Here is a 12,498-nt window from a genome sequence, read left to right as displayed (position 1 = left end):
TCCTTGCCATCATTCCAGTGGAGGTTGAAGTCACCAAGGTATATTTGGGTGAGCTGCCGTCCAGAATTGTTTGAGATCATATCCATGATTTGTTGGGAAAAGGTGGAGTTGGAGTTGTCCCTGGGTGGGCGGTAGATGCTGTGAAAAGAACATATCGGTTTGCCCTCACTGATAATGTCAAGGCAGATGTATTCCCAGGTTGTTGGGGATGGTAGGGAAGTAGAATTGACTTTCTGAACAGAGAGGTTATTCCTGTAGATGCATGCGATTCCACCACCTAATTTGCCTGTTCTGTCTAGCCTGATAATGTGGTAGTTGGGAGGGACCAGAATGCCCATTATAGGTGTCGAGGATTCAGTTAGCTATGTTTCGGTCAGGATGATTAGGTCAAGGTCGGTTAATAAGAGTAGATCAGCAATTGCGGCAGAGTGTTTCGAGGCCGATCTACAGTTGAGGAGGGTGCATTTGAGACGAGGTGTGATGCGGGTGGTAGATTGTTCTAGCGAGAGAGGGACTTTTCTGAGGTTATTGGGGATGGAGAATCTGCTGTTTAGTGTGGGGGGTCTAAGGGGATTTGAGTGTATCGTGGGAATGTTGAGGTGTGGGGTGGTTATGTGATTTTGGGGGGCTGGGTCGTAGAAGGGTGAGAGTGTCACGGTCAGAAGTAGAGTTGTGGGTGCGACTGGGGCGGTTGTTGCGATTGCTAGCTGGGAGTGAGTTCAGGTTGGGGGAGAGTTGAGTGAGAGAGTTAGTCGGAAGGGTGGGGGACCCGTTGGGCGGGGAGGTGTAGTTGTGTGAGGGGGGGTTGTAGGGGCGACGAGGGAGACGGGGGCAGTTGCTGCGCCTATGGGCAGTAGTTGACGCCCGGTTTGGGGCGTGTTGAGTGGGGGAGTCAGCTGGAGGGCAAGGGGACAAGTTGGGAGGGGAGGTGGGTGCTGGGTGCATGGGGTGGGTGGCGAGTAGTTCCTTGATGTTGTGTATGTCTTCTTTGATCTGAGTGAGGGTGGCCATGTTGATGTCCATCGTGGGGTAGGTGGTGGAGGTGGGGGCGGCAGTCGGAGGTGAATGGTTGACCAGGGAATTCGTGTGCAGGTGGGAGCGTGGGCTGGTGTACGAGGAGGTATGCGTTGTGTTGGTGTACGGGAAGGTGTTAGGGAGGGGAGATGTTTTGGGCGGGAGGGGTGTGGATGAGGTAGGGAGGAGGTTGGTGGTAAGAGTGAGGGCATTGGTGGTAGGCGGGGGGGTCAGGGTGTATGCTGGGAGATTGAAAGTCGTGGTTGGGGAGCAGGAAGGGTAATGGGGGCTGAGAGTAGGAGGGGAAATGGGATAGGGGATGGTCCTGTTGTGGGGAGGGGGAGTTAAATTAAGAGAGGAGGTGTGTTCTGCGTGATTGGCTAGAGGGTAATGGGGACTGAGAATGGGGAGGGATGAAGGGGGGGATTTGTCGCAGTGCGTGTTGTCCTGGTGCTGGACTAGGTTAGGAGTGTTGTGTGTGAGAGCTGTGCTGTTAGGGGTGAGCGGAGTAATGATGCCCGCTGTAGGTGTGAGAGGAGTGTTGATGGTATGTGTGGAGGTCTGGGGGTTGGTAAAAGGGGTGGGGGTGTGAGTGGAGTATGAGGGGGAGCGCTCTGTGTCTGTGTTTGAGGCGTGTGTTACAACTGCATGGTGCTGAACTGGGATAGAGTGGTTGTGGGTGAGAGATGGGCGATCAGGGGTGGTAGGTGTGACCCTCATTGAGGGGTATGTGGCTGTGAGGTCATGGTCGGTGGGACTGGAGGGGGTATGATTGTTGGACCGCGGATGGGAGAGGTGCTCTTTGAAGGTGGGGAACAGGTTGTCTAGCATTTCCAGGTTCCTGTCTGTGGATTGAGCTAGGATAATCCCGTTATTGTAAATGGTGATGGTGGCTCTGCCCGGAAAGAGTTGGGATGATGTGATGGAGAGAGTTAGGCTGTGAGCGGATTTCCTGGTGGAGGAGACGGTGAGTAGGGTGAAGAACGCTTTTCTCCATTGCGCTCTGCGTGTGGTATGGAATAGGATATCAGTGTTCAGGGATCCATTGACCGGTGAAAAGTAGGTGTCAGCAAAGGGCGTTTCAGGGTGTGACCTCAGGAAGTTGTGTTTAAAGCGTTTAGCGGCTTTTTTGGTGAGTAACGGTGGGTAGTTGATTTTATATGTGTGATTGCCGATAGGATCCATGTTGCGAAGATGGTTTAGGAGGGAATGGGGGAATGTAGTATAGTGGTACACATGTGCGGGAAAACAAGTACATACATACAGTAGGTTACACAGTGCAAGAGTATTACTACTGATCAATCAGCATAGCCCACATGTAAGAGTGTGCATAGAGACATATACATACAGTAAGTTATAGAGTGCAGGAGTGGCACTAGTGATCAATCAACATAACCAGGATATACGAGTGTGCAGTATAGCAAATACATACGATATTACAGTATAGCAAATACATACGATATTACACATTAGAGCAAATATATAAGGCATTACAAAGTACCAAATTGAAGTAAAATACTGGGAAAGGGTAAAGATACACGTATCAAGTTACATGGCTCAAAAGTGACCCTAAGGGGCAGAAGTGACACTAGTGATCAACCAGAGATGTATGGCTCAAGAGTGGCCCTAGGGGGCAGAGGTGACACTCGCGTGCAACCAGAGATATATGGGATAGTAGTGGTGCCTTAGAGGGAAGAGGGAAAATTGATGCAGGTTGAGTAGCTGTGCAATAGTGCAGGATACATTAGTAGTATATTAAGTATGAGGTAGCAGTCTGTGCAAACAGGAGGGAGAAAGTAGGATAAGGAAGGTTATATAAGGTGAATATTAAGTATGAGGTAGCAATCTGTGCATAACAGGAGAGAGAGGTAGGAACGGGAGTAGGTTACGGAAATGTGCAGAGTAGTGCAGAATATAAGTGCAAGTGGAATACTGATAGAATATAGAGATAGGATCCAGATACAACAATTTACGTGCGTCAAAACTCGAGAATCTAAAGTGACATTGGTTGTCGAACCAAAAGTATGAGGTAGCAATCTGTGCATTTACAAATGTTCAACATACAGGTAATAGTGGCACTCGTGAGGAACCCAAATATATGAGGTAGTAATCTGTGCGTTACAAATGTTCAAAATACCAGTATAGGTATAATGCTGCAATGATATGCATACACTCTGTCATATATAAGGTAGCGATCTGTGCATTACAAAAGATCAGGATAAGGCTAGGAGTGTAATACTGCAATAATAGGCAGACATTCTTTCATATATGAGGTAGCAATCTGCACTAAACAATGTTCAAACTATAGGTAGAAGTATAATACTATGGTCATAGGCCGGCATTCTTCCCACAAGTCTAAACCACTATAGTCCAATAGAGACTAGTCTAAAATGGCCGACAAATAGTTCAAATCGAGACTGTGGTCCTCTGTTTGTTGCTGTGCAGGCAGGGGAGATAGGGATATTAGTCCTCTGTTTGTTGCTATTACTTTGAGCACAGGGGAGGAGATTCCACTTTCTGTTTAAGCAAGCAGAGCTCAAGGATAGCTGGGAGGAATTCTTATCTCTGTGTGGGGGAGTTAAGCTGAGGGGCCACGTGGACAACAGAGGTAAGGGGGGGATTTATTACTACAGTTTTATGGCCCCAGCCATTTTGAACAAAGGAGTTACATTTTTTAAAAAGAGAGCAGGCGGGTGGGAGAAGTAAATACCTTAAGTTTCTGTGAGTCTGTAAATATTGCCAGTAGAGTTTTACAGAGGCACTGCTTTAGCCCATGATTGGCTCAATCCCTTCCGCTTCGTCAGCGGTGAGGATTTGAACTTGTATTTGTACTTGACCCACAGTAATTGGTCTTTCTCACTAGTTGAGTGCAGACCACTACGCAACCACATACTGTGTTTTATTTTGGTTCTATCTTTGATCGTAACCCTGAAAGTATCCACGCATCATGTCTCAGAATGGTAAACCAGCAAGTGAGGTTGCGGAACTGGAGTTTGATATTGAAATGTTAGGTGATTTATAAGTAGGTCAACTCAAGCAGTTCTGCAGGAGCTTTGGATGTCCCATGAAGTGCCACTCCAAGAAGGGGGAGCTACAAAAGGCCTTAAGGGCTTGGTAGGAGACCAAAGAGGCTGGGGAGACAGATGGTGCAGAAGTGGATGAGGATGCAAAAGGGGATGGTTTCAGGTCACAGGATCTGTCTGTGTCCAGAGCAGCCTCCAGGGCTGGCAGCAACCATTCCGCTACAAGTTTTTCCCCAGAGGAGTTGGAGGAAAACCAAAGGGCTAGAGATCATGAGTTAGAAGTCCTGAGGCTTGAGAAGAAGCTGATGGAAATAGAGGCCCAGAACAAGGCAGAGGAGAGCAAGAAGATGTATGCTTTGGAAGAAATTAAGTTGACCTTGGCACATGAATTAAGAATGAGGGAGCTTGATTTGGAGCTCGAGAGGCTTGAGACCATGAGTGTCTCAGCTGAAGAAGAATGGGTAGTTCAAGAGGTGAGCTTTGCTGAGTTAGAGGTGGAGTCCAGCTCAGATGGTGGCAGCAAGATGGTAGTTTCCAGTGCTGAGAGAGAGGTACAAACACCCAGAGATGTGGCACCTTACTTGAGGGAGGGGGTTGACGTACACCAGGGTGTTCAGGTTTATGAGGTAGCCCCAGGTGGTGTGCAGTGTCCCTGAAGTAGATTGGGGGACTGACACAGGGGATCATATTCAAAGTGATGGGAGGATACTCTACTGACTCTAGATGAGAGGTGCATGGAGAGGGGTTCCCTCATGGAAGAAACCTTGGTATGTGAGTGTGGAGACCACCCAGAAGAGTGTGGGTTGTGTGACAGAGACAGTAGGACACAGTCTTGCCAATCTCAGGAGAGTGGTGTGGGGTACTTGTGTGAGGCACTGGAGGGTGAGGCAAAGGGTAGCTTGGTTAACAACTGTGGAGGGCTGTGTGATTCATTTGTTGGAGAGCATATTTTAAGTCCCTGTTTTCCAGAGCTATGCCAACACCCGGTGGAGTGCGAGTCCTCTGATTCCAGGGGGCTTGCGTTGGAGGCAGACCTCTTGGTGGATTCCAGAGAGTCTGAGGAGGCATTGGGGAGTGATCCCAAAAGGAGTGGCACATATATCTTCCAGACCTGTGAGGTGGAAGAGGTTCAGTGTAGCCCAGTTGAGTCCCAGAGTAGTGGGAGGGGTGTAGGGCCTCATGCCCAGTCTCAGTGGAGAAGAAGTGAGTGTGGGACTGTGGGTCCCAAGGTGCCCGAAACCTAGTCTCAGGGCCTGGAGGGTTCCTTAATGGAACACCAGGTTGGGGACCTAGGCTGTACTAGGTCATTTGAGGAGGATCTCCTAGTGTCAGGAGAACCTGGAGCCTCTGTAAACAGAGATCCGGTGGTTCTGGTGTCTGGCGGTGCTGCTCCATTTGGGAGGGTACAGTAGTCCAGAGTGAGGGGTGAGAGGGGGATGTGTTGCCCGGGGGATCTTCGTGCACAGTCAGGTGGACAGGGGTCAGGAGATCTGTGCCAGGCACACTGTCACAAGATACATGAGTCATGTGTCACCCTCGAGGGGTACTGTGTGAGTCCCCAGAAGTCCTGGCGTGCCAGGCAAGTGCACAACCGCAAGTATTGGTTCCTGGGTTGGGAGACCAGGTTCAGGATCTGCCTGACCTGGAAGGAAGGAAATCTGTAAACAGTGTCCTGACCAGTTTGGCTTCCAGGGGTATCCCTCCAGTAGGGAGGGGGCAGCACTATGGAAGGGGGTGCAGAGAGCGGGAGTCCTCGCCTCTGACCGCGGTGCACCCCGAGGGTTTAGGCCCTAAGTTGAGAGACCAGTTGCTGGAGAGAGGTCCTGAACTTGTAGGAGAGTTGTGTACTGAGGGTGACTCTCCCAGGAGGAGAGGGCAGGATCCCAGAAGGAGAGGTAGGGAGAGGAGAGCCTCGCCCTCTACCTCTGGCGGACCAGTGTCAGATGCCCTACCGGACTTGCCCGGAGGGAGAGTGGAGGAAAGGTGCTAGGCACCTGGAGCTACTGCCCCCCACTTTCTGACGCCACAGAGTTTAGAGAGGCCTGACAGGCATGAGGCCTGGTTCTCATCACTGACAGCTGTCAGTAGTCACTGTGGCTGGTTGTCCTGGTGGACAGGGTTGCTCCTGGAAGATGGGCAGGAGTCACACCCTGGGGGTGGAATGGGCCACACCGTTGTGTTGGCCAGGTGGGTTCTGTCTACCAGTGTGGGCACATCTGTGAGTGAAGTCCTGGTGCGCCGGGCAAGTCTTCAACTGCAGGGGTAGGTCCCTGGGTTGGGAAGCCAGATTCAGGTGTTGTCCGACCTGGAGGGAAGGACATCTGTAAACAGTGTCCCTACCAGTTTGTCTTCTAGTGCTACCACTCCAAGTGGGAGGGTGCAGAACTCTGGAAGGGGGTGCAGAGGGAGGGAGTCCTCGCCTCTGACCCCGTTTCACCTGGAGGGTTTAGACGCTAGGTTGGAGGGCCAGGTCCGGGGTGTCCCCCCTGACCTGGAATCCCAGGTGCAGGATAGAACCCTTGAACTGGTGGGCGAATGGTGCAGGACACCTGCCACAGGTGCCCTGACTACTCTAGAAGGAGTTCCACCCCAGGTGGGAGGGTACAGAGCCCCAAGGAAGCGGAGGACCTGGTAAGGGAAACCCCACCCCCGCCTCTTGTCCAGCAGCCGGATACAGGCCCGGGACTGATGGGTCAGTGCCAGGATGTCAGACCTGACCTGACAGGAGGGGGAGTGGACAAAGGATGCCAAGCACCTGGGGCTACTGCCCCCCACCCTCTGATTCTACAGGGGTTTGAGAGTCCTGGGAGGTATAAGGCCTGGGTATCATCCCTGACTACTGTCGGTGGCCACTGTGGCTTGCTGTCTGTCTGTTGGGACACCTGTGAGCAAGTCACGTTTAGGTTCTGCACAGATGGTGTCCACAGGTGAGGAGAAGGGTTCCACATGGATTGGCTTGATGGACCCTGAGAGTATGGATAGAGTGATCCAACTGAGTTCACAAAGGCGTAGAACAGGAATAGTGTCCTGCTGTTTGGGCCAGTTTCCGTGTTCTATCGCCCTAAGAAGGGAATCCCATTGAGGTATTGTTTGGTCTACCCTGGCTTTAGGCTGGAAGGGGGTTGTGTTGGAAATGGCCCTTTTTGCAGGGTTATCCCCAAACTTTTTGCTTCTTCCTCCTTTATTTTTCCTAACCCGTGGTTGTTGGCAAATGTCTCTTGGCACTTTACCACTGCGGATCAGTGCTAAAGTGCATATGCTCTCTGTGTAAATTGTTATTGTGATTGGTCATCCATGATTGGCATATTTGTTTTACCAGGAAGTCCCTAGTAAAGTGCACTGAGTGTGCCAGGGCTGGTGATTCAAATGCTACTAGTGGGCCTGCAGCACTGATTGTGCAAACCACATGAGTAGCCCTAAAATGGTGTCTCAGGCCTGCCACCACAGTGCCTGTGTGCGGTTGCTAACTGCCATGCTGACCTGGCCAGTGTCCACACTGACCAGGCCTAACCCTTCCCTTTGTGCACACATTTGTCACCCCTATGGAAGGCCCAAGGTACCCCCCTGGGCAGGGTGCAGTGTATGTGAAAGGTAGAGCATGAAAGGTGACATGCTCTGGTAATGAATTGCCGCCATTTTCGTTATTCAATATTGAAAGGCTATCTTGCTCATAGGCTATAATGGTGAATGCTGTGCATAATGTTTACCTGCATATCTTCCCATAGGAGCAAGATGGAAAATTGAAGTCTGGAATCCCTAAACTCAGAATTTAAAGCACATCTTTTAGGAAGGATGGTTTTTAGCTCCTGTGTTTGAAAGCGGCACTGTTAGAAAGTGGCTGCTTTCTTGTATGACCTTTCTGTGTGCCTTTGGCTGTTTGTGAATTGACTGTCTGGTTTGTGAGTCACAGGGCTGGGGGATTCCAGGAGACAGAATGAGTTTGCCCAGTGGTGAATAGAGAGATCTGTATCTAGATGGGAGGGAGGAGTTGCACCTGGGACTTGAATAGGACTGTGCCTGCCCCCCACAGTGCTGGCTCCACCCCCGATGGTGCATCTGATGTCTCTGCCCTGCACTGTGAAAGAAGAGAAGGAATCATGTCAACAAAGTGCTCCAGGGTGGTGTTTCCCTCAACAATGCTGGCTCCACCTCCTGTGGGGCGTCTGATGTTTCTGCTCTGCACTGTGAAAGGAAAGAATGAATCATGTAAACAGAGTGCTCCAGAACTGGTTTGGACCATGCTCAGAGCCCTCCTGCACAAAGGGAACACAGACTTTTTGGGGTATAAGTACAGGACCCTAGACCCCTGAAATTTAGATCATCCTGGAATCAAGAAGGAACCTCTGCCAAGGAGAATGCTGGAAGACTGAGGAAGGACTGTCCTGCTGTGTGTTTGTGGGCTGAACTGCAGTTGCTTTTCTACCAAGGAGAGGGGAAGGACTTTGCTTTGCGCTGTGTCCCCTTGCTTGAAGAGATCACCAAGGGCCTGAGTAGAGCTGGCTCCCTGTTAAGAAGTCCCAGGAACAAAAGGACTTCACCCCCAGCTTCCCCCCTGAACTTTGCTGAGAAAGGTCTGCCCTTCCTAGAGTGCTTGGGCCAGTTGTGGTGTCTCTGGAAGTTGTACCTATTGTTGGGAAGGTGGACAAGAAGAAACTAAAGACAATCTGCAAAGTTTCATGCATCACTCGCTTGCGGAGCGCATCCCCATCAGTGCGAGGAAATTCCAGCTGCCGCGAAGATTGAGATCATCGCAGCGCCTGTAAGAACTGACGCATCCTTCGTTTGCAGAACGCATCGCTCCGGTGCGGGAAGATTACCATTGCTGTGAGTATCGTTGCAGAGCCTGTCGTCGCTGGGTGGGATTGTTGCACCGCTTGCTTGCGGACCGCATCATGTCGCTGCGAGAGTCGTTGCAGAGCCATCGCATCGAAGGGGCCGTGAGAGGAGAAGATCGACGCTGCCCTGCGCATCTCCGCCGCACCTGAGATTGTCGCCGGCCCGAAGATCGTCGCATCGTATCTTTACGAGACACTTCCTACGAAACCTCCGCACTGGAATTCATACAAGGTATCGCATCCCTCTCCATACAGACCGGAGTCACCGCAACACGCCCTCTGTGTCCAGCGGGGTTGTTGCATCGCCTCCCCAGGGTCTCAGGAGTGATGCACCGCTTATTTTTCAATGCTGCAGCTTTCACTTAGAACTTTTGTTGCATCTAAAGGTACTTTTGGCTAAACGATTATTTTAACGCAACCTTAAGAACTCTTTTTAAATCATATCCTTGAACTGTGTATGTTGGATTTTTGTAGTTTTGGTCTTGTGTGGTTTAGATTAAATAACTCTATTTTGGTATACACCTGTTACAACGCAACTTTTACAACTACCTACTGTTACAACGCAACTTTTACAACGCATACCATTACAACGCATTGCGCTTGGGGGCGCTCTAGGATAGGGAATAAGTATAATTTACTATCCAACACCTTCCCTAGTGTCCACGGGGACTGGAGTTAGAATAGTAAATTATACTTACCACTATCCAGCACCTCAAAGCGCTATGCGTTGTAATGGTATGCGTTGTAATGGTCGCGTTGTAATAGTAGGTAGTTGTAATGGTATGCGTTGTAACATGGTACATCCCTCTATTTTACTAAACTGGTGTGGAGTCCATTTGTGGTGTTTTCACTGTGTTACTGTGAGTGTTAGTACAAATACTTTACACATTGCCTTTGATAAGCCTGTCTGCTTGTGCCAAGCTACCACGGGGGGTGAGCAGGGGTTATCTAAAGAGTGTATCCCTTGTACCCTGACTAGAGGCAAGGGTCCCTATTTGTCACAAGTACCTACCTGTGCCAACTAGAGACCCCGAAATCTAACATCCTGCTTCTAAAGCCACCATATGCAGAACTGTGTATAGTATACTTGTAGAAGGCAGCTAGATTCAGTGTTTAGTTTATAAAAGGAAGACTGCTTGTGCACTCTCTTGCAAGCTCCTTCTTTCTCCCTTTGTGACAGTTTATCCATTTTTCGTGTCCTCCATTTTTCTGCTTTGTGTGTTTTTCTATCACTTGCTCAAGGTAAATGGCTGATACAGGAAATTAAGTGCCAGTCCCCAAAAATGAGTGCTGGTGGTCCTCAGCGGCTCAAATCAGGCACCGGCTACGCCTCTTTTAGGATACTCTTCATAGTCCTCAACGTTCAATGTTTTGACATTGAATTTTTCCTTGACATCAATGGCATCACCATTCCTTTCTGGATCCTGCATGGTGTCACAGGGGTCTTACAGTTCAAAGGTGTACAGATTGCTTTCTTTGGCAGAAGCGGTGGGTTCTGAATGCTTTCCTAAAAGACAAGATCAATCTCTGTCCATCAAACTTCTAATTTTATGTCCTCGTTTTGAAATTGCAGCTGAGTTTAACTCGGTGTAATGTAACCACAGTTTTGTGATTGTTGTAAAAATACAGCGCTGGTGCTGTATGTACGCCAGCTCTACCAGTATTACAGAATGGGCTGCATAAGTGTCTGAAACCTCTTCTGCAATATCAAAGTGCCGGGACGTCGCACAAAGTGGACACACATGTCTGTTACACCCCCACAGCACTTTCCTTAATGGCCTCTGGTCATAACAGCCCAAGAAAGCCAACCACATGAAGAAACATGGATGCAGTTAGACAGAAAGTATATCTTAACTCTCTTTGTCTGTGCTGTTGAAGTTAATATGGATGCCTTAAACTTCATCAATACTGCAGTACTATTAGTAAGTTAAGAAGGGCTTCTTGATAATGAAGAGAGGATCTTGATTCAGAGGGTATAACATTTTATTGTTTCCTTTTTGTGGCTGCGACCAAACCCAATGTGAAAAATGTTTCCAAGGTTGGCTTGAGTGGGCTTGAAGCCAGAAGAAGAAACAGCCTCACTGATGCTTTGCGCTGTAGCATTTCAACGGTTATGGAAATTTCTTCTTCTGCGACGGTTCTGATGGTGAGCAGCTTTCAAGATGCTTTGTTAATGATTAATGGAATGTCATAATTTTGTCCTGATTAAGGTAGAATCTACAGTTTAGGGAGAACAAAGATTTCTGTCTGATTGTGCAATAAGAACCTTCAGCAGTGAAGGGGATGAGTTAAGTTATGGTTCCTAGGTTAAGTGCCAATTGTGGGACCTAAATTGATTTTTAATATATTAGAGCAAACACCACCAATGGTGGAATCTGATTATTTTGCATTTTCACTGAAAGCTTTTGTATTTTCTCCTGATGTGCAAGCCCTTTGTGGCTCTTCAAAAAGAAACCTATCTTCCAGTGATGGTGGAGATAGGGTTCTTCTGCTTTGCAAACATGAGAACTCTCCAACGGTACCAGTTTGGGAATGGAGCCTTGTGAGTTGTTGGCAACTAAAAGAGACTAATGCCTTGATGTAAAGACCTTCGATGGTGAGACTCTGACCAAGTGAAAAAACCTAGAAGTCGAGTTAGACCTAAAATTGTATGGTGTTGTATGTAGTCTTGGCTTTAAACAATTGTATAGTGTTGTATGTTGTATTAGCATTGATAAATATGTCACCAAAGTCGTCAACGTTGAATGTGTTTTTGTCTTCACATAAATGGCATCACCATTCCTCTGTGAATCTTGCTAGATGTCACTGGGGGTCCCACAGTTCATAGGTGTACAGATTGCCTTTTTTGGCACTTAAAATGGAACGCGTCCCTGAGGTAGAGCGTTCTGGTTGCTTTCCTAAAAGGCAAGCTCCATCGCTGTCCATCAGACTTCCAATTCTATGTCCTCGTTTATGAAGTTCTCACTGATTTAAACTGAGTGCAATGTAACCACAGATTTGTTTGTTTTAAAAAGACAATTTTGACGCATTTGTATCCAACTCAAGTAAAGGAGAAGGGCCACTAAGCATAGGCCGTGTTACATAGTACTGACTGCTTTGCTAAAGTGCCATTGTATTGCACTGTTTGATTTGATTTACAAACTTCTAAAGCGCACGTGTGCGTAGAGCGTCTTGGCGCTAGCATAGTTAAATATTCAATCCAAAAGCACAAATCACAGGCCGGTAGATCAATTGCCTAGTAAGAAGGAGAGGAACTGTTGGGAACACTGTAGGGGATAAGCCTCTGTTTAAAACCCATTGAAAATAATTATACTTAATTTGAGTATACCTAAATGGTAGCAAAGTACCAAAATTGGTACACGATTTTTGAAAAATACTAAAACTCAAAATGCCAATTAGAACTTTTGGAATGCATAGGATAACATTATGCTCACCTTACCCAAAGAAAGCACTCATTAGAAGGACACTAGGAAAGATACACATCACAAATAAAAAAGTGTTGGCTACCTGCAACACTGTTGTCACGCAGTTGGCAAGAATAATAAAATTACCTGGTTTACACTCTAGCGTACAGAGTACCATCTGTCTGAGTGGCTTAGGACTTAACTTTCGCTACACACACAGAC

At 48.2% G+C, this 12,498-nt stretch overlaps 1 protein-coding gene across 1 annotated transcript in view; it reads right to left on the bottom strand.

The window, feature by feature from the left end:
• Positions 1 to 12,498, bottom strand: part of MORN5 (MORN repeat containing 5) — a 101,941-nt gene that overhangs the window by 18,267 nt on the left and 71,176 nt on the right. The gene's annotated exons all lie outside the window — the stretch shown is intronic.

The sequence above is a fragment of the Lissotriton vulgaris genome, chromosome 5 (assembly GCF_964263255.1).
Source record: "Lissotriton vulgaris chromosome 5, aLisVul1.2, whole genome shotgun sequence".
NCBI lineage: Eukaryota > Metazoa > Chordata > Amphibia > Caudata > Salamandridae > Lissotriton > Lissotriton vulgaris.
Note: the sequence above shows the minus strand (reverse complement) of the source record. Positions and strands in the feature narration are given on the sequence as shown.